Source organism: Grampus griseus (genome assembly GCF_964374135.1).
Source record: "Grampus griseus genome assembly, chromosome: 5".
NCBI classification, from domain to species: domain Eukaryota; kingdom Metazoa; phylum Chordata; class Mammalia; order Artiodactyla; family Delphinidae; genus Grampus; species Grampus griseus.
In genome coordinates this window covers 60701077-60721573 of record NC_138998.1, presented here as the reverse complement: position 1 = coordinate 60721573, position 20497 = coordinate 60701077, and the positions used below count along the sequence as shown (strand labels likewise).

The following is a 20497-nucleotide window of genomic DNA, read 5'->3' as shown; positions in this document are numbered from 1 at the left end:
CATAAACTAGAGATTATGATACCTACCTCGCACACTTATACTGAAAGTGCACTCAAGTAATATATGTAAAGGCCACACTGGACACTGAGCCCTGAAGAAAGTATAGTTATAATTGACTATTATCTGTAAAATGGGTAGAGCATACCCACCTCCCAGGATCCTTGGGGTCCAAACCAGACGCCGTATGTGTAAGTGCTGGGCCCTGACTATTCTAGGTGCTCAGGGAGCCTGTGATGTGACCCCAGCTGGCACTAGTGCTGGCTGTGGGAACCCAGGGTTTGGCTTGTCTGACGAATGGGGTGGCGGGTGCTCTGAGAAGGTGCACCCGAGGTAAGTGTTGGGTGCGAGAAGGTGGAGATTCATGCCAAGAGGAAAGTTCCCGGGAATGGGGCCAGCTGAGCTTTCTCTGCAGCCCTGGGACCCTGTCTCTCCGCAGCTGGCCCAGGCTCACGGCAACGTGTTCACCACGTGGGTGGGCCCGACGCCCGTGGTGGTGCTGAGTGGCTTCTGGGTGGTGAAGGAAGCCCTGGTCTCCAACTCGGAGCAGTTCTCAGGCCGGCCCCTCACCCCGCTCTTCCGGGACGTGTTTGGAGAAAGAGGCAAGGCTGCCCTCTCTGCTGGGAACGGGGTGGCTGGATGGTGACTGCACCCAGGAGTCCCCTGGGGTGACCCAGAACTGTTAACAGGGAGGAATCTGCCAGGAGGACTCGGGTCTCCTCAAACACTGCTGTGCGAGGGGAGGGGGCAGCATGGGAAGGAACCAGCGCTGGAGGGTCAAAAAGACCTGAGTCAAGTCTCCGCTGTGCCCCTGCCAGCTGTGTGACCGGGCGAGGCAGCCTCCCTCTCCGTCCCTCAGTGTGCCCGTCTGTTAGATGGGGATAGTGGCTGCTCTCGCCTCCTCGGGATGTGGGGGAAATTAAGTGAGCCCTACAGCCAAGAGTGCCCAGGACAGCGCCTGGCTCAGCAAATGCCCTTCCCCCCGCCTCCTCCCCTCCAGGCTCCGTCCTCCCTTCCCTTCTTTATCTCCTCCTCCATTTCTTGTAGAGACTCTTAAAGGCAAAATCAGATTGGCAGCTTGGGAGGAGGGCATAGCTGAGCTCACCTTGATGGTACCAGGCCCACGGACCACATGACCGCCAAATGCCCCTCGGTCAGAGCACCAGCCACGAGCTGATTGGGAAGGCTGCCCAGGGGTCTGCTCTCCCTGCCTGAGTGAGAGCCAGGTGGCCCTGGCCTGGGAGGCTGGGATGGGCTGCTGACTGTCCCCCAACCCGGGCCCAGGGGTCATCTGCAGCAATGGGCACACGTGGAGGCAGCAGAGACGCTTCTGCCTGGCAACGCTTCGGGAGCTAGGCCTAGGCAAGCTGGCACTGGAGCTGCAGTTGCAGGGAGAGGCGGCAGAGCTGGCAGAGGGCTTCCACCAGGAGCAGGGTAAGGAGCGGCTGGGGCAAGACCACCCTAATCCCTCCACAACAAACAAGCACACTCCTGCAAGGAGGCTGAGCCCTCGGGGGTGTGTGTGTGTGTGTGTGTAAAGGGGTGGACCCTTTGTGGGTCCAGTAGGGGATTTGTGCTACATCAATAAATCAGGAGTTTCTGTAAGGTAGGCAAGTGGGCAGACAGAGGCCCAGGAACGTCCAGTCCATTGAGAAGCCTGAAGCCCTTCTCTACAGATGGGGAAATGTCCTCCCTCAACATCTTGAGCCTTTTATACCACAGACCCTTTGCACATGCTGTTCCCCCTCTGGAATGTCCTAATCCACTCCCCTTTCCTCCCTGTGAGAAACCACTGCTCCTTTCAGACCTGGCTGACATCACCTGCCTAAGAAGCCCTCCCCAAATCCCAGGCACAGCTGGTCCCTGCATCCTTTGTTCCCAGCTGGGACATACCTGCCCCACGTTCTAGTGTGTTTAAATGGGTCTGTCTCCCACACCTCTCCCTGCAAACCCAGCGCCTGTCACCAAGCCTGGCTCATAGAAGTTGCTCCGTAAGCATTTGCTGAGTGAATGACTGAAGACTGGGAATGAATGAGTGATGCAATGAGTGACCTTATACAGACTGGATGAACACTCAGGGCAGTGCTCTTTTTGCCTCCTCGCCCTGAGCCCTGCCCCTCTGTTCTCAGGTAGACCCTTCGACCCTCGGGTACACATTGTCACGTCCACGGCCAGAGTCATTGGGACCCTCGTGTTTGGCTGCCGCTTCCTCTTGGAGGATCCCTTCTTCCAGGAACTGATTCAAGCCATCGACTTTGGCCTGGCCTTTGTCAGCACCATTTGGTGCAGGGTAAGCTGGCCCTCGGGGAGGCAGGTGTGCCGACCATTGGACAGCTGGGGGCCCAGGGTAGGCAGGGGCCTCAGCCAGGGCATAGCAGGGAGGGTGTCAGGTAGGCAGGAGGAAGGCCATGGGGCCTGATTCTGGGTTCCTCAGGCAGCCTCTGCTCAGCAAAATGACGATTCACAGCATCAAAGTTCCTTTATTGTGGTTGAGCATGGAAGTGTGGGCAGGGAGTAAGAGACAGGTTAAACCCCCTTAAATACAGCTGTCTGGGCCTGCGACATCCTAGCTGAGCCCTGGGTCCAGTCTCTGCTACTACTGCCTTCATTACTGTCTAGATTACTTTGGGAGTGTGGAGAGTTTCCAGATGACGAGCGGTCCTGGGATGCCCATGTCAGAGGTTCCAGACCACTTTGGTGCCCCCAGCACCATTCTGAGCTGCCCTGGCTCAGGGTCAGCACCTGAGCAGCCCCTGGGCAGGCCTCTTCCCCCACAGCTGTATGATCGGTTCCCCTGGGCCTTCCACCGCCTCCCAGGCCCCCACCAGGAGATGTTTAGGTACCAGAAGGCTGTGCGAGGCTATATCTGCCGGGAGATCAGCAGACACAAACTCAGGACACCTGAGGCCCCCAAGGAGTTCATCAGCTGCTACCTGGCCCAGATCACTAAGGTGGGCCTGAAACAGCTGCAGACGGAGGGAGGGAGGGACGGAGGGGGCTGTCTTCCCGGCTGCATCTCATTTCAAGGCCACGGCCTCAGTTCCTCATCCTGACCTCAGTTTCTCAGAACACGCTGAAGCAGCAGCCGTTTGGGTTTTTCCCTCCCTATCTTTACCCAGGCCGGCGCTGGCTCCTGCAGACATGGGTAGGGTGGGAAGCAGGGGACCTGGCTGATGTCAGGGCAGTTTTCCCCTCAAAAGTCAGTGCAGTTCTGGGACTCAGGCCCTTCTGACCCCAGAGGAGTTCTGGTCCCACAAGTTTAGGGACAGGCCAGGCCTCAGTCAGGGAGATGCCAGGGCTCTGTGAGAGGAGAGCTTCAGACTCAGAGCTGCTCTCCCCACCACTCATCCCCCACCCACCAGGCCACGGACGACCCTGTCTCTACATTCAGTGAAGAAAACCTGATCCAGGTAGTGGTCGACCTGTTTCTGGGAGGCACCGACACCACGGCCACTACCCTGTGCTGGGCACTCATCTACGTGGTCCAGCATGGAGCCATCCGGGGTAAGGGGGCCATGGTTACACCCTGCTGACTGCCCCATGCCCATTACCCCTGCTGTGGGCTTCTGGGCTGAAGGAACCTGTCCCCATTTGGGGACTGTGGCCCCAGGGGTGGGTCCTGCTCTCACTGCTGTGGTGTAGGAGGTGTTCATGGCTTTGAATCAGATGGAGGGGCTGGCGGGTGGGGACTTCTAGTCCCACCCTGCTACTGACTGAGTGATCCTGGGTAAGTAATTCAACCACTTAGGAACAGTGTGAAATGAGGCAACATTATTTCACCCATTCAGTAATGATCCAGCACCTACTAAGTGCCAGGCCCTGTGTCAATGTCCACCAAGATCACAAAGGAAAGAAAGGCGGCTAGAGTTCTCTCAGGGACAAACTGGCCATGACCTGAGTTCAGATCCTGGTTCCACTAGTTTTGTGGCCTTCAGAAAAGTACCGGTCCTGTCACAGCCTCAGTTTTCTTGTCTGTAAAGTGGAGACAACAGTTCCTACCCCATAGGACTCTTTGTATGTAGAACACTTGGCACACAGTGGGTGCTGAAATCTGGGTCCTAGCCCTTCCCTCAAGTTCCCCTCGGAGGAGCAAATCCTGCAAAATCTTGTTCACAAGCTCTGCCTCAGAGAGGGACTGCCACTGTTGGGACCAGGGGTGGCTGAGTGGGGTAGGGCAACCTAGGGGCGATGAACCTTGGCGACTGTCTCTGGGTGGGGACGAGGACGGTAGGGCGTGGTGGGGAGGTCGGGCTGCAGCCCTTCCCGGGACCCACGCAGAGCCGCCTGCAGAGAGGGTGCAGCGGGAACTGGATGCGGTGCTGGGCACCTCCCAGGCCATCCGCTACTAGGACCGCGAGCTACTGCCCTACACCCGCACCGTCCGTGAGGTGCAGCGCCTCAGCCGCGTCGTGACCACAGATGCCGTGCGCCAGTGCGTGACCTCCACCCATGTGCACGGCCACCCCGTGCCCAAGGTAGGTGGCCCCAGTGTGACCTCATGCTCGATCCAGTGCCTGCAGAAAGCACCCTTCGCTGGGCTGCCTGCCCAGCACAGCCACCTGCTACAGCTTCTGCCTGTCTGCCAACTCAGTCAATCATGCATCCATCCATCCCTTCATCTCTATCCATGGCATTCCGGATGGAGAGTTATGATTGCGAAAGAATACACTCAATTAGGGATATTTTTAAATGTTCTGTGTTGTTCAGAAGTAACCCCTGCAGACATTTTAATGCACCTCTTTCCAGTCTTTTTTGTCCACATATATTTTACGTAGCTGTGATTATGCTGAATGTATAACTCTGAGTCCTTCATTTCACTTAACATATCATTCTGATTCTTCTACATTACTGGTTCCCAAACTTCTAGGTGCACCAGAATCACATGCAGGGCTTGCTAAAATGTATGTTGCTGGGAGCCATTCCCAGAATATTGGGGGTGAGGCCTGAGAATCTGCCTTTCTGACAGGTTCCCAAGTGGTGTGGATGCGTTGGGCCCCGGGACCACATTTTGAAAACCACTGTTCCACGTCACTCTAAATGGCTGCATAATGTTCCACCAGATGGATGTTTTCTAATTCTTAACCCTTATTGGTGAACTTTTAGCCTATTTGCCATTTATGTGCCTTAGGCTTGGTCTGCATTTTGTGTTATATCCTTAGAACTGATTTCTAGTAGAAACGCCTTTCTCATTTCTTTCATTTTATAACTAGGTTAAGAGAACAAGTACTGAATAAGGAGAGATAGAGGAATAAAGTTAAATCAAACTGTTTAGGTCAAGAACAGCCACTGTATATGTACATAAAACTTGAGTCTGAGCTTCCCTGGATCAAGTCAAAAAAGGAAATCCCGATTAGGTGTGACTCGCATTATGTCATAAAAGGAAGCATGCCTGAATCAGGAAAACTGGCTTATCACCCTTCGAGAAGTTATTATGAAGATCATCAATCAGAATACCTTTTTGAGGGCCCGTGGACGATGTATTGGGTGGTGCCTTCAGTAGGAGTTTAAAGACACAGAAATATTCTTTCATATGGTAGCTTCTTCTTATCTTCAACCCTTTTTTTTTTTTTTTTTTTTTTTTTGCGGTACCCGGGCCTCTCCCCGCTGTGGCCTCTCCCGTTGTGGAGCACAGGCTCCGGACGCGCAGGCTCAGCGGCCATGGCTCACGGGCCCAGCTGCCCTACGGCATGTGGGATCTTCCCGGACCAGGGCACGAACCCGCATCCCCTGCATCGGCAGGCGGACTCCCAACCACTGCGCCACCAGGGAAGCCCTCTTCAACCCATTTTAAACGATGAAAGTTTAACATGAACACATTTCTGCATGGAGTTAAAAAATAGAGTTCAGGTTTGTAGCTCTCTGGTGATTCAGCTTGAAACAGGTTTCTGTGCAGGTTTCTGACATGAACTGGATCATAACATCATAATTCCTGCTCTTTTCCAAGCCTTACTGTGTGCTAAGGGCTTTGAGTCCACTACAGCACTCAGTCCTCACAATGACTGACTGTCATGCAGATCCTAGATAAGAGATATTTATTGAATCAGTTGTCTATCTCTTTTGCTATGTAATAAATTACCCCCAAACTTAGCAACTTACAAAAACAGCACTTCTGTGGGCTGGGGATCTGGGTTTCTGTGGGTCAGGGATGTAGGTGCAGCTTAGCTGGATGCCTCTGATTCAAGGTCTCTCATGATGTTATGATGAAGTTGTTGGCTGGGGCTGCAGTCTTATCTGAAGGCTCCATGGGGAGATTCCACTGTCAGAGCACTTGCATTGCTTTCTTCAGGATTCAGTTTCTCCTGGGCTGTTGGCTGGAGGCCACCCTCAGTTCCTTAACATTGGGCCTCTACATAGGGCAGCTCAAAACATAGCGGCGGACCTTCACTAGAGAGAGCAAGTGAGAAGACAGAAGCTACCGTCTTTTTGTATCCTAATCTCAGATGTGGTATCCCATCACTTTTGCCATATTCTATTTGCTAGCAGTGAGTCACTAGAGCCAGCCCACCGTCAAGGGGAGATGGTTGTACGGGGAGTGAATGCCAGGCATCATGAATCATTTTGGGAGTGGGGTGTCATTTTAAAGGAAATGTAGCACAGGTGTGTAGGTGGCAAGGTTGCCATTTTAATGAAGATGAAACAGAGTCACTCATCTTGGTGCCCTATGCACAGAGGTGCGCTGTGTTAAGACTTTCCTCAGAAAGGGACTTTGGCTCAGCACTGATGCTCCAGCCTGTCCCTGGAGGAAGCCTCAATGGTACAAGGTGGTACACCGTGAAAACAATGGGGATAGAAGGTATGGGGGCCCAATTTTTTCCATCATGAGAATCTTTGTTCAACTTTTACAACCATGGTTCAGGGAAGACTTGACAGAAAGGGCCCTGCCAGGATGTGATTATTAAATTCTTATTAATTTGATCAGACTTGAGATTCCTGACTCCATGCATTTTTTTCTTCATAATAACCCTGTCCTTTAGATGCTGTTGCTACTGTTAATCTTTTTTTTTTTAACAGATAGCTTAAGAGAGCTCAAGTAACTGCCGCAAACACACAGTTAGTAAGGTACTTAACTGAGTTTCGAATTCATGTCCCTCTGATTCCAAATATTTTGCTCTACCATACTCCCTGCCGTTCATATTGCTCTAGAAATGCCTCTTTAGGAAGTTAAGTGAATCAGCATGTTGGAAGGAGGTGTTTTGCATTGTCTATTGGTCTGCCAGATTGGCTAATACTGAACAGTCCTTGACAGTATTTGGCCATCAAGTTCAGAGGTTAGACAAATGTCTCCTTAATTGTGAGGATAGGACCATGTCATCAACTCATTTTGCTGTTATCCTGGTAGAAGCCCCCAGGCCCTGGTTGTCCAAGAGTTGTTCCAAGGTCAAGTTAAAAAGGAGGGAACTAAGGTTCAGCTCTGCTTCATGTCGTTTGGGATTAGAAATTTCCTTATTAATAGCCCATTCCTGCCAATTTGATTCTAGGAGGTGTTCTGTGATAAGAGCTCCAGGGAGCCATTAACAGCCTGGAATCAATACTGAGCTTTTCCAACTTGGGCGAGAGATGTCTCCTGAAAGTAGAATCAAAGCTTGACAGTAGATCAGTAAATGTTACAGATATTCCTAAACGGTTCAGTCGAGTGACAGCGACAACAGCAATGGTCCCTAATACAGAGGTGGCGCTTCAAGCCTGTCTCTCTTCAGACATTCTATTTGGTTGTAAGCTCCAAGCTGCCATTTACTGGGAAGAAGTTGGGATAGAATCCCCAGGAGGTATCCAGCAGGCAGATGGCTCTATAATTTGTAGGAGAAGGAAGGTTGCCCATGTTGTGTGCTGGGTAGGCTATGGTCTGAGCCTGTCCCACAAATTAATATAAGTTAATCACTTTGCAAGGAGTCCAGAACATTACCCAAAACAGGATAGAAATAATTCTGGAGGGAAAAGAGCATCTTGCCAGGAGCCTCTGCATCTGAAGGTGATTATTAAGAACTGTTGTAATGCAGAGGTTACTTCATCCCTGGTAGTGAAAATGGAGGGAAATTCCCAGGACTATAACTAAGAAACAAACAGCTCACTCAGGCAGCAGCGAGAACACGTGCTTCCCAATCCCTCTGATTAAAGCCACGGAGTAAAGAGGTCTGGGTGCCTGTCAGTCTGGATGGCTAAGGTCAGGCCCCTCCCTTAAGGCTTCAGTAGAGCAACTAAAAAAAAAAAAAGAAAAGAAGAAGAAGAAAAAAGAAAAGTGCCTTCTGAAAGTATTTACATTGTCTGAACTTCTGCATTCTTCACCGGCTTCTCTTTGGTGTGCAGGCTTCAAACTGCTGAGTTTTTAATTTCAAGATGCCTTTGTCAAAACTGAGAATCCCGTGGCCAGTTCTCTAGTCCCCACAGGGGTGACCAGTTTAATTCTCTGGTGTTGGTTAATGAGCCACAGGCTATGAGGCCTTCCTCAGAGCACCTGGAGCTGCACCTCCCAGGTCCCGGGTCCATAGCCAACCCCGTCCTGGTTCCACTTTGGCTTCCTGGTCAGCCCAGGGCCCACGTGATACGGAGCTGAAGTCACCAACAGGAGCCTTTGGCTCCTTTCTTCTCCCATCTGTTCAGTCTGATTCTCTTTCCAGTTATTCACTTCATTGAGGTAGAGTGAGGGCTCGGGTTAGGTTAGGGTTAGAGGTCACTCTCTCCTCTCCCTAATCCTAAGGATTGAAGTTTTCTGTCTCTTCTTCTGTCTGCCTTGTTACTCAGTCTTTCTTTCACTTTGTTTGTCTGCCATTCCATTTCTCCTCTCTCTCTCTCTTTCACACACACACACACACACACACACACACACACACACACACACACACACACACACACACACACACCGCCAGTATTCATTGCCCTGTGCAGAACTTGGTCCCCTCCATTCATGCTCAATAGCCACTGGCCCTCTTCCTAGGAGGCAGAAGCTGAGTCTCTAGCCTGGGCCAGGAGTCTTTAGGATGGAGGTGGGTGCGCCTTAGCCAGGAGAGCATAATGCCCAACAACTTCACTGATGTGAAGGCCTGTCTGCTGAATCTCTTTGAGGCCCCCTGGTCCCAGGCAACTCTCCTCTGCACACCGAGTGTTCTCTGAGCTCATCTCAGCCCAGCATCAGGGCTGGGTGCTGGGCCAGCTGAGCTCCCTGAGCCATACCAGCTCCTCTCTGCAGGGCACCATCATCTTGTCCAACCTGGCCTCTGTGCTCTATGACCCTGAGTGTTGGGAGACCCCCAACAATTCAACCCTGACCACTTCCTGGACAAGGATGGAAACTTCCTGGTCAGTGAGGCTTTCCTGCCATTCTCTGCAGGTACTGGACACAGCACTGGGTCATGGGTGGTGGGTGTGACAGGACAGGCACAGGGACAGCTGCCACCCTCTGACCTTTCCTTCACACAGGGCATCGGTGTGCCTAGGGGACCAGCTGGCTTGGATGGAGCTCTTCCTGATGTTTGCCACCCTCCTCAGGACCTTTTGGTTCCAACTGCCAGAGGGGAGCCCAGAGCTCAGGCGGGAGTCCGTCTTTGAGGGCACTCGGCAGCCCCGGCCCCAGAAGATCTGTGCCGTGCCCCATCTGAACTGCCCCAACCCAGGTCCTGGAGAGGAGGGCGTGTAGCCAATGGCAGGGCGCGGGGGCGGTCTGGAGACTTGTCCCCCACAAAGACCTTCCTTAGTCTCTTTCGGCTCCTGAAAAGTTGAAGAAGGACAGAGGTTCACCAACTCAGCTGCCTGTGGTTCCCCCTAACACAGGCTCTGGTGAGTGACATTGGAGAGTAGACGTATCAAGGACTCTACAAAGGTGGCTCAGTTTGGGTAGCTCAGTTCTTAGGATTTTACAAGGTTGGTTAAGAGATTTGGCCTTGAATCACTTCACAAGATTAATCTGGGGAGTCAAGCCTCACAAGGTGGCAGCTAAAGAGGTTCAGAGGGAGAGGCGTTTGAGAAAAACTATAAATACAGTAGTGCATCCAAGTATTATCCATGCTGGCCCCTGATAGTCCAAAAACTGGGAAGCTTATTTTCTGTCCTCTCCTGCCCTCTACTGACTGGATGCGAGAAGTGCAGGTCCCTGCCGACGCGGGACCGGGAAAGATCTTCCCGACTCTCTGTATCAGGCAAAGCCAGCAAATTAGGATGCCCCAAGGTTTGAAACACTGTGTCTCCAGACAAGTCTTGCTTATTAAAAAAGAATAACTTGTATTAAGAAAATTCAAATCAAAATGAGATACCACTACACACCTGTTTGAATTGCTGAAAACAAAGCCCTGAGCCCAAGTACTGGAATTCTCACACAGTGCTGATGGGAATGTAAAATGGTACAACCACACTGGAAAACAGTTTGGGAATTCCTGGTACAATTAACATTATACCATACAACCCAGCTGTCTCACTCCTGGTATTTAACTAAAAAAGATGAAATTATATGTTCACAACAAACCATACTATCTGAATTCCATTTTCTGTGATATTCGAAAAGACAAAACTATAGGACATAAAACATAACTGGTGGCAAGGTCTAGGAGTAGGGTTATGGGTTGACTATAAAGGGACACAAGGGAACTTTCTGGGATGATGGAAATGTTCTGTATCTTGATTGTGGTGATGGTTACACAACTGTATGTTTTGTCAAAAATCATTGAACTGTTACTTAAAAAGGTGAATGTTATTGTGTATAAATCATATCTCAGTAAATCTGACTTCTAAGAAAGAAATGTCTTGCCTTTCTCCTTTGATTTATTTAAAAGATGTACCTATGAATTGTAAACAACTAGAACAAAGCACAGATGTAGAAAACAAACTTATGGTTACCAGGGGATAAGGGCAGGGGAAGGGATAAATTGGGAGATTGGGATTGACATATACACAGTACTATATATAAAATAGATAACTAATAAGAACCTGCTGTATAGCACAGGGAACTCTACTCAGTACTTCGTAATGGCCTGTATGGGAAAAGAATCTAAAAAAAAAGATATATGTGTATGTATAACTGATTCGCTTTCCTATACACCTGAAACTAACACAACATTGTAAATCAACTATACTCCAATAAAAATTAAAACAAACAAACAAAGGGTGTCACTCATCATCCCCTTATACAAAGGGTTAAGTTGCAACCCACTTACCAGTGGTAGTGTAGTCACCCATGACAATGCACTCTGAGGGGAATTCAGGATGGAAAAAACAGGTTGAAGCGTTCTGTATTTTGGGTATAAAGGCCCCTTGATAGTTAAGATGCTTACCTCAGGAAGAATTTCAATGACCCCCAGATTCTTGCATTTTCCTATGCATAGATAGATAAGCACTAAAATCATTAACTTTGTGATTAGCAGTAACCTTTTTAATGCTTAACTACATGTATTTTCCACCAAAAAATTCATATACATATTGGCCCCTCCCCTCCCTCTTTGGAGCAGTTCCTCAGGGCTCTCTGAGAGGCTGTCTCCCGAGCTACAGTCCTCAGTGCAGTCCCTGAATAAAACTGAAACTCACTGCTCTCGCTCTTACGTTGTGTGTTTTTTCAGTGGACAGAATGAACCAACAGTTCTAATCAGTAGGACATCAGTCATCACTGTGATGAAATAAAATTCATATTTTATGGCAAGACAAGAACAAATTTAAACAAAAATTTTCTTTGCCGGTTTGGGCCTCCTCCCTCCCCTTTAGTGTCTGTCGTGCATCTGCGTTAACCAGACCTCCTTAGGAGATAACCTTCCTTCTTAATCTCCTAAGGGGCCATGATGACACATGACCCACTATTCGCTTTATACGTGCAGATCTGGATTGTGTAAATTGTCAATAATGCGTCATTTGATGTATATTTGTCTCAAAAACATACATAACTGTGCTTTGACCTCTAATGGGTGGAACAGTCCTCAGAATTTTCTGAAAGACTGTCTCCCAGGTTAGAATCCTCAGGTTGGTTCCAGTAAAATTTTCCATTTCTTTCTTAGATCGACTATTAATTTTTTAATCCACAACTGCTACACTGAGCTGGAAAAATTCCAGCCAGAAATGAGGAAACTTGTATTAGTTAGCCTCTGGCCTTTTTGCAAGCAAATGTACAGTTCTTCTAGGCTTTTTTTTTCTTCTTTTTTTAAATTGAAGTATCGTTGACATACAATGTTTCAGGTGTACAGCAAAATGATTCAGTTATATATGTGTGTGTGTATATATATATATATATTCTTTTTTAGATTCTTTTGTGAAAAAAGGTTATCACATTATAGGTTATCACAAGATATTGAATATAGTTCCCTGTGCTATACAGTAGGTCCTTGTTGTTTATCTACTTTATATATAGTTGTGTATATATGTTAATCCCAAACTCCTAATTTATCCCTTCCTCCCCCTTTCCCCTTTGGTAACCATGAGTTTGTTTTCTATATCTGTGAGTCTATTTCCATTTTGTAAATAAGTTCATTTGTATCATTTTTTTAGATTCCACATATTAGTGATATCATATATTTGTCTTTCTCTATCTGACTTCGCTTAGTATGATAATCTCTAGGTCCATCCATGTTGCTGCAAATGGGAATATTTCATTCGTTTTTATGGCTGAGTAATATTCTCTTATAGGCTTTTAGAAATCTTGAAGCTTTCTCACAGACACCTCATTTTCTGTGTGGAACCATACCCAGGGCCTGGGGAGTCCAGAGTGGGGCCCTCTGGGCAAGCAGGGTCCCAGAAAGCAGCAGAAAGCCTAGGGTTCTCTTGCCTGGGTGATCCCCTCCCAGGGCTGGCAGCCTCTGGTGACCCAGGCAGGCTCTAGTGTGGAGAAAATAAAGTGGGCCCTGAAGCAACTACTTCTTGCCTCACTCTCCTAATCCTCTGTCAGTTCTCTCCCTGTTAGAACCCCTGTGGTATAATAAGAAATGCATCTGGTCTCTGTCCCTTGTTCCTGGCACAAAGCTCCTCAAACCCTTGGAATTTCCCAAGCAATAGGAGTGCCTATAGCCTGTTGGTCAGAGGCACGGGTGATACCCTGAATTTGTGACTGACATCACAATTGGGGAATGGGAGCAGTCCTGCGGGACTTAGCCCATAACCTGTGGAATCTCCAGGTAGATCATGTCAGAATTGCTTCGTGGTGTGAAAAACATGCATTGGAGCCACTGTCTCAAGCTTGCAGCACCCTCTAACACCCACCCCCACCCCCATCCAGCCTCCTGTCTTTGAGCCTGCCTGTCCCCCTGCATGTTACTCCTTTCAAAGGCCAACTTTTCCAGGAAGCTTTGTTTCACATGGGCTTCGACCCGGGTTGAAATCTCAGTTTTGCTATCAATAAAATTCTTGTGTGCCTCTATTTCCTCATCTGTCAAATGGAATGATAATAGGAGTTCTCCCTTAGGACTGTTGTGAATGCCAACGTTCAGCATAGAGCCTGGTACATGATAAGTGCTCAGCTGATGTTGATGGAGATCTCTTTCCCCCATGCACACACACACATAAGCACTACATCTTCATTTATGGCCCTAAAATGAAAATGATGATGAAAGGCGCCCTTCCCCTGTGGATGGGCTTCCACTTCAGTTTCTAATATCTCACGATGATAGCTGCTATATGTTTATTTTGTTTTTGTTTTTGTTTTTGTTTTTTTAAATGGGCTTCTATCTTACAGGATGCAGTACAAGCTTTGAATCAGAGGACAATGTTGTGATATATCTCATAAGCCCAAGAGTCCAGAGGTTGTAGTAGGGAGAAAAGAAAAGTCTCCTGTTATTACACCTAGTAAACTGCTCCGATAGCTTTTTTTTTTTTTGAATTTTTGAATTTTATTTAATTTACTTTTTTATACAACAGGTTTTATTAGTCATCAATTTTATACACTTCAGTGTATACATGTCAATCCCAATCGCCCAACTCATCACACCACCACCCCCCACTTTCCCCCCTTGGTGTCCATACGTTTGTTCTCTACATCTGTGTCTCTATTTCTGCCCTGCAAACCAGTTCATCTTTACCATTTTTCTAGGTTCCACATATATGTGTTAATATACGATATTTGTTTTTCTCTTTCTGACTTACTTCACTCTGTATGACAGTCTCTAAATCCATCCATGTCTCTACAAATGACCCAACTTCGTTCAATTTTATAGCTGAGTAACATTCCATTGTATATATGTACCACGTCTTCTTTACCCATTTGCCTGTCAATGGGCATTTAGGTTGCTTCCATGACCTGGCTATTGTAAATAGTGCTGCAATGAACATTGGGGTGCATGTGTCTTTTTGAATTATGATTTTCTCTGGGTATATGCCCAGTAGTGGGATTGCTGGGTCATATGGTAGTTCTATTTTTAGTTTTTTAAGGAACCTCCATCTGTTCTCCATATTGGCTGTATCAATTTACATTCCCACCAACAGTGCAAGAGGGTTCCCTTTTCTCAACACCCTCTCCAGCATTTGTTTGTAGATTTTCTGATGATGCCCATTCTAACTGGTGTGAGGTGATACTTCATTGTAGTTTTAATTTGCATTTCTCTAATAATTAGTGATGTTGAGCAGCTTTTCATGTGCTTCTTGGCCATCTGTGTGTCTTCTTTGGAGAAATGTCTATTTAGGTCTTCTGCCCATTTTTAGATTGGGTTGTTTGTTTTTTTAATATTGACCTGCAAGAGCTGTTTATATATTTTGGAGATTAATCCTTTGTCCATTGATTCGTTTGCAAATATTTTCTCCCATTCTGAGGGTTGTCTTTTCATCTTGTTTGTAGTTTCCTTTGCTGTGCAAAAGCTTTTAAGTGTCATTAGGTCCCATTTGTTTATTTTTGGTTTTATTTCCATTACTCTAGGAGGTGGATCAAGAAAGATCTTACTGTGATTTATGTCAAAGAGTGTTCTTCCTATGCTTTCCTCTGAGATTTTTATAGTGTCCAGTCTTACATTTAGGTCTCTAAGCCATTTTGAGTTTGTTTTTGTGTATGGTGTTAGGGAGTGTTCTAATTTCATTCTTTTACATGTAGCTTTCCAGTTTTCCCAGCACCACTATTGAAGAGGCTGTCTTTTCTCCATTGTATATCCTTGCCACCTTTGTCATAGATTAGTTGACCATAGGTGCGTGGGTTTATCTCTGGGCTTTCTATCCTGTTCCATTGATCTATATTTCTGTTTTTGTGCCAGTACCATATTGTCTTGATTACTGTAGCTTTGTAGTATAGTCTGAAGTCAGAGAGGCTGATTCCTCCAGCTCTGTTTTTTTCCCTCAAGACTGCTTTGGTTATTCGGGGTCTTTTGTGTCTCCATACAAATTTTAAGATTTTTTGTTCTAGTTCTGTGAAAAATGCCATTGGTAATTTGATAGGGATTGCATTGAATGTGTAGATTGCTTTGGGTAGTAGAGTCATTTTCACAATGTTGATTCTTCCAATCCAAGAACATGGTATATCTCTCCATCTGTTTGTATCATCTTTAATTTCTTTCATCAGTGTCTTATAGTTTTCTGTATACAAGTTTTTGTCTCTCTAGGTAGGTTTATTCCTAGGTATTTTATTCTTTTTGTTGCAGTGGTAAATGGATTTCTCTTTCAGATTTTTCATCATTAGTGTATAGGAATGCAAGAGATTTCTGTGCATTAATTTTGTATCCTGCAACTTTACCAAATTCATTGATTAGCTCTAGTAGTTTTCTGATGGCAACTTTAGGATTCTCATCTGCAAACAGTGACAGCTTTACTTCTTCTCTTCCGATTTGTATTCCTTTTATTTCTTTTTCTTCTCTGATTCCGTGGCTAGGACTTCCAAAACTATGTTGAATAACAGTGGTGAGAGTGGACATCCTTGTCTTGTTCCTGATCTTAGAGGAAATGCTTTCAGTTTTTCACCATTGAGAATGATGTTTTCTGTGGGTTTGTCGTATATGGCCTTTATTATGCTGAGGTAGCTTCCCTCTGTGCCCACTTTCTGGAGAGTTTTTATCATAAATCGGTGTTGAATTTTGTCAAAAGCTTTCTCTGCATCTATTGAGATGATCATGTGGTTTTTCTTCTTCAATTTGTTACTATGGTGTATCACATGGATTGATTTGCATACATTGAAGAATCCTTGCATCCCTGGGATAAATCCCACTTGATCATGGTGTATGATCCTTTTAATGTGTTGTTGGATTCTGTTTGCTAGTATTTTGTTGAGGATTTTTGCATCTATATTCATGAGTGATATTGGTCTGTAATTTTCTTTTTTTGTAGTATCTTTATCTGGTTTTGGTATCAGGGTGATCGTGGCCTCATAGAATGGGTTTGAGAGTGTTCCTTCCTCTGCGATTTTTTGGAAGAGTTTGAGAAGATGGGTGTTACCTCTTCTCTAAATGTTTGATAGAATTCGCCTGTAAAGACATCTGGTCCTGGACTTTCGTTTTTTGGAAGACTTTTAATCACAGTTTCAATTTCATTACTTGTGATTGGTCTGTTCATATTTTCTATTTCTTCCTGGTTCAGTCTTGGAAGGTTATACCTTTCTAAAAATTTGTCCATTTCTTCCAGGTTGTCCATTTTATTGGCATAGAGTTGCTTGTAGTAGTCTCTTAGGATGCTTTATATTTCTGCGGTGTCTGTTGTAACTTCTCCTTTTTCACTTCTAATTTTATTGATTTGAGTCCTCTCCCTCTTTTTCTTGATGAGTCTGGCTAATGGTTTCTCAATTTTATCTTCTCAAAGAACCAGCTTTTAGTTTTATTGATCTTTGCTATTGTTTTCTTTGTTTCTATTTCATTTATTTCTGCTCTGGTCTATATGATTTCTTTCCTTCTGCTAACTTTGGCTTTTGTTTATTCTTCTTTCTCTAATTCCTTTAGGTGTAAGGTTAGATTGTTTATTTGAGATTTTTTTGTTTCTTGAGGTAAGCTTGTATTGCTATAAACTTCCTTCTTAGAACTGCTTTTTGTAATTTGTCTCTAGGTATTTTTTATAATTTGTCTCTAGGTATTTGTCTCTAGGTATTTTTTGATTTCCTCTTTGATTTCTTCAGTGATCTCTTGGTTATTTAGTAATGTATTGTTTAGCCTCCATGTGTTCGTGTTTTTTTCCCTGTAATTTATTTCTAATCTCATAGCATTATGGTCAGAAAAGATGCTTGATATGATTTCAGTTTTCTTAAATTTACTGAGGTTTGATTTGTGACCCAAGATGTGATCTATCCTGGAGAATGTTCTGTGTGCACTTGAGAAGAAAGTGTAATCTGCTGTTTTGGGATGGAATGTCCTATAAATATCAATTAAATCTATCTGGTCTATTGTGTCATTTAAAGCTTATGTTTCCTTATTAATTTTCTGTTTGGATGATCTGTCCATTGGTGTAAGTGAGGTGTTAAAGTCCCCCACTATTATTGTGTTACTGTCGATTTCCTCTTTTATAGCTGTTAGCAGTTGCCTTATGTATTGAGGTGCTCTTATGTTAGGTGCATAAATATTTATAATTGTTATATCTTCTTCTTGGAGTGATCCCTTGATCATTATGTAGTGTCCTTCCTTGTCTCTTGTAACATTCTTTATTTTATTTATTTATTTATTATTATTATTATTTTTGGCAGTACAAGGGCCTCTCACTGCTGTGGCCTCTCCCGTCGTGGAGCACAGGCTCCGGACGCGCAGGCTCAGCAGCCATGGCTCACGGGCCCAGCTGCTCCGCGGCATGTGGGATCTTCCCAGACCGGGGCACGAACCTGTGTCCCCTGCATCGGCAGGCGGACTCTCAACCACTGCACCACCAGGGAAGCCCTATGGGTTTGTTTTTGTAGTTCCTTTTCTTCTCTTGTGTTTCTCACTTAGAGACTTTCCTTTAGCATTTGTTGTAGAGCTGGTTTGGTGGTGGTGAATTCTCTTAGCTTTTGCCTGTCTGTAAAGCTTTGGATTTCTCCGTTGAATCTGAATGAGCTGCTTGCCGGGTAGAGTAATCTTGGTTGAAGGTTCTTCCCTTTCATCACTTTAAATATATCATGCCACTCCCTTCTGGTTTGTAGAGTGTCTGCTGAGAAATCAGCTGTTAACCTTATGGGAGTTCCCTTGTATGTTATAACAAATTGTTGCTTTCAATAATTTTTTCAATAATTTTTCTTTGTCTTTAATTTTTGTCAGTTTGATTACTATGTGTCTCAGCGTGTTTCTCCTTGGGTTTATCCTGCCTGGGACTCTCTGTGCTTCCTGGACTTGGGTGGCTATTTCCTTTCCCATGTTAGGGAAGTTTTCGACTATAATCTCTTCAAATATTTTCTCGGGTCCTTTCTCTCTCTCTTCTCCTTCTGGGACCCCTATAATGTGAATGTTGTTGCATTTAATGTTGTCCCAGAGGTCTCTTAGGCTGTCTTCATTTCTTTTCATTCTTTTTTCTTTATTCTGTTCCATGGCAGTGAATTCTACCATTCTGTCTTCCAGGTCACTAATCCGTTCTGCTTCAGTTACTCTGCTATTGCGTCCTTCTAGTGTATTTTTCATTTCAGTTATTGTATTGTTCATCTCTGTTTGTTTGTTCTTTAATTCTTCTAGGTCTTTGTTAAACATTTCTTGCATCTTCTCAATCTTTGCCTCCATTCTTTTTCTGATGTCCTGTATCATCTTCACTATCATTATTCTGAATTCTTTTTCTGGAAGGTTGCCTATCTCCACTTCATTTAGTTGTTTTTCTGGGGTTTTGTCTTGTTCCTTCTTCTGGTACATAGCCCTTTGCCTTTTCCTCTTGTCTATCTTTCTGTGAATGTGGTTTTTGTTCCACAGGCTGCAGGATTGTAGTTCTTGCTTCTGCTGTCTCGCTACTATATGTTGAGTTTCAACAATGTGCACCTGGCCACCTGACACATACAAAGTCATTTAATCATCAAAATGACAAGGTAGAAGTTATCTGAATTCATAGAAATGAGTCAAAGTGTCAGATTATCAATAGCCTCAGTTTTCTCACCTGCAAAGTGGAGATAATAATGCTAACTCATTTGGTTGATATTAAGATTAAATTAAATATGACAATGTATGCAAAATACCCATCACAGTACCTGGTACATACTAAGTGCACAATAAATGGCAAATAATAATAAATACTCCTGTGCCTGGATTATAGTCAGCACACCTCCATAGATCCTTTCCACTCATCCTGACTCCTGGCTGTCCCGTGAGGACCCTGCTTCTGCCGCAGACTTTGAGTTGAGGCTGCTTGTTCTTCCTCTGTCAGTTCAGGTTCTCACCAGAAATAGCAGCCTCACTCAAAGCAATGAGGAGAGCTTAAATAACAGAACACAGAGGCCAACCCGTGTGGATCAAGGAGGAAGAGAGTGGATGGAGTAAGTGCCTTTCTCCTCCCATGCTCCAATCTCCTGTTGGTGCCTGCAATTGGCTGAGTCCAGCTGAAAGCCAGAGGGCAGGGGAGCCCATTGATCTGGTCCATAAAGGTTAGTCTTGAGGGGCCTGGAGCAGGATACAAGAGTGATCTGGAGGAGCAAGAAGAGAATATCCAGCACATCCCCACCTCAGAATCCTTGGGTTCTGGAGGTGGACCACATCCTCCTCATGCCCTAATGATTCTTTCAGATCACTTGTCCACAGATCACCTGGAGCTTGTATTTATCCTCTGTTGACACTCTATCCTCTATTTCTAGCCATTCATCAGCACTATTAATCTTCTGGTCACTGCTTCTCTTTCACTGAAGCCTCAGGATTCCTCTCCAAGTCCTGCTGTCATCCTGGTGACACCAAGTTAATGTGAGTAGCCCAGTCAACATCCAGGACTCTCAGTTTCTAGGCTGCCTCATCTTTAGTGACTTCCAGCTTCCTTCCTCTTTAGCCATCAACCGTATGACCACACCCAAATTCTTGTTAGCAGCTAGAGAAGCTCCCCCTAGGAAATGACAAATTCACATATCCCTATCAAGGACTGTGAGGGCTCTGAACAAGTTAGCCTGACACAGTTTTATGGATGCTGGTAGAAAACACAGAATCTTGGGTCAAAGATGAAGTACAACTTATTAGAGCAATAGCATTAGCCAGAATATCAACATTTTTGTGTTGATTCCCTGGGTTCCAATTCCCACGGGACAATGCAATGAAGGCTAAATGACACCTGCACACTGAGTGGGTTGCATTATAGGAGAGGAATGCTGAGTTTAGGGAACTGGAAACTTCTATAATGGGCAGTAAGCATGCCCTTGCTCTGTCAAGTGATACTAATCTCTATCTTCCAAGGTGTTATGGACCGAATTGTGACCCCCCCTAAAATTTGTATGTCAAGGCTCTAATCCCCAGTGTGATGGTATTTGGAGATGGGGACTTTGGGAGATAATTAGGTGTAGATGAGGTCATGAGGTAGGGCCTCCATGATGGGATTAGTGCCCTTAAAAGAAGAGACACCAGGGAGCTTGCTGTCTCTCTCTGCCATGTGAAGGCAAAGCAGTAAGTCAGCCATCTGCAACCAGGAAGAGAACTCTCACCAGAACTCGACCACGCTAGTGCCTTGATCTCAAATTTCCAGCCTCCAGAACTGTGTGAGAGAAGTTTCTGTTGTTTAACCC

The 20497-nt window shown here is 45.6% G+C and overlaps 1 pseudogene across 1 annotated transcript; it reads left to right on the top strand.

The window, feature by feature from the left end:
* The first annotated feature begins 385 nt into the window (after window positions 1-385).
* Window positions 386-9628, top strand: LOC309823122 (cytochrome P450 2J2-like; annotated as a pseudogene). Its single transcript has 8 exons — window positions 386-599; window positions 1282-1431; window positions 2127-2287; window positions 2568-2948; window positions 3360-3501; window positions 4288-4472; window positions 9182-9322; window positions 9412-9628. The product of its transcript is annotated as a cytochrome P450 2J2-like (transcript).
* Window positions 9629-20497: the final 10869 nt, after the last annotated feature.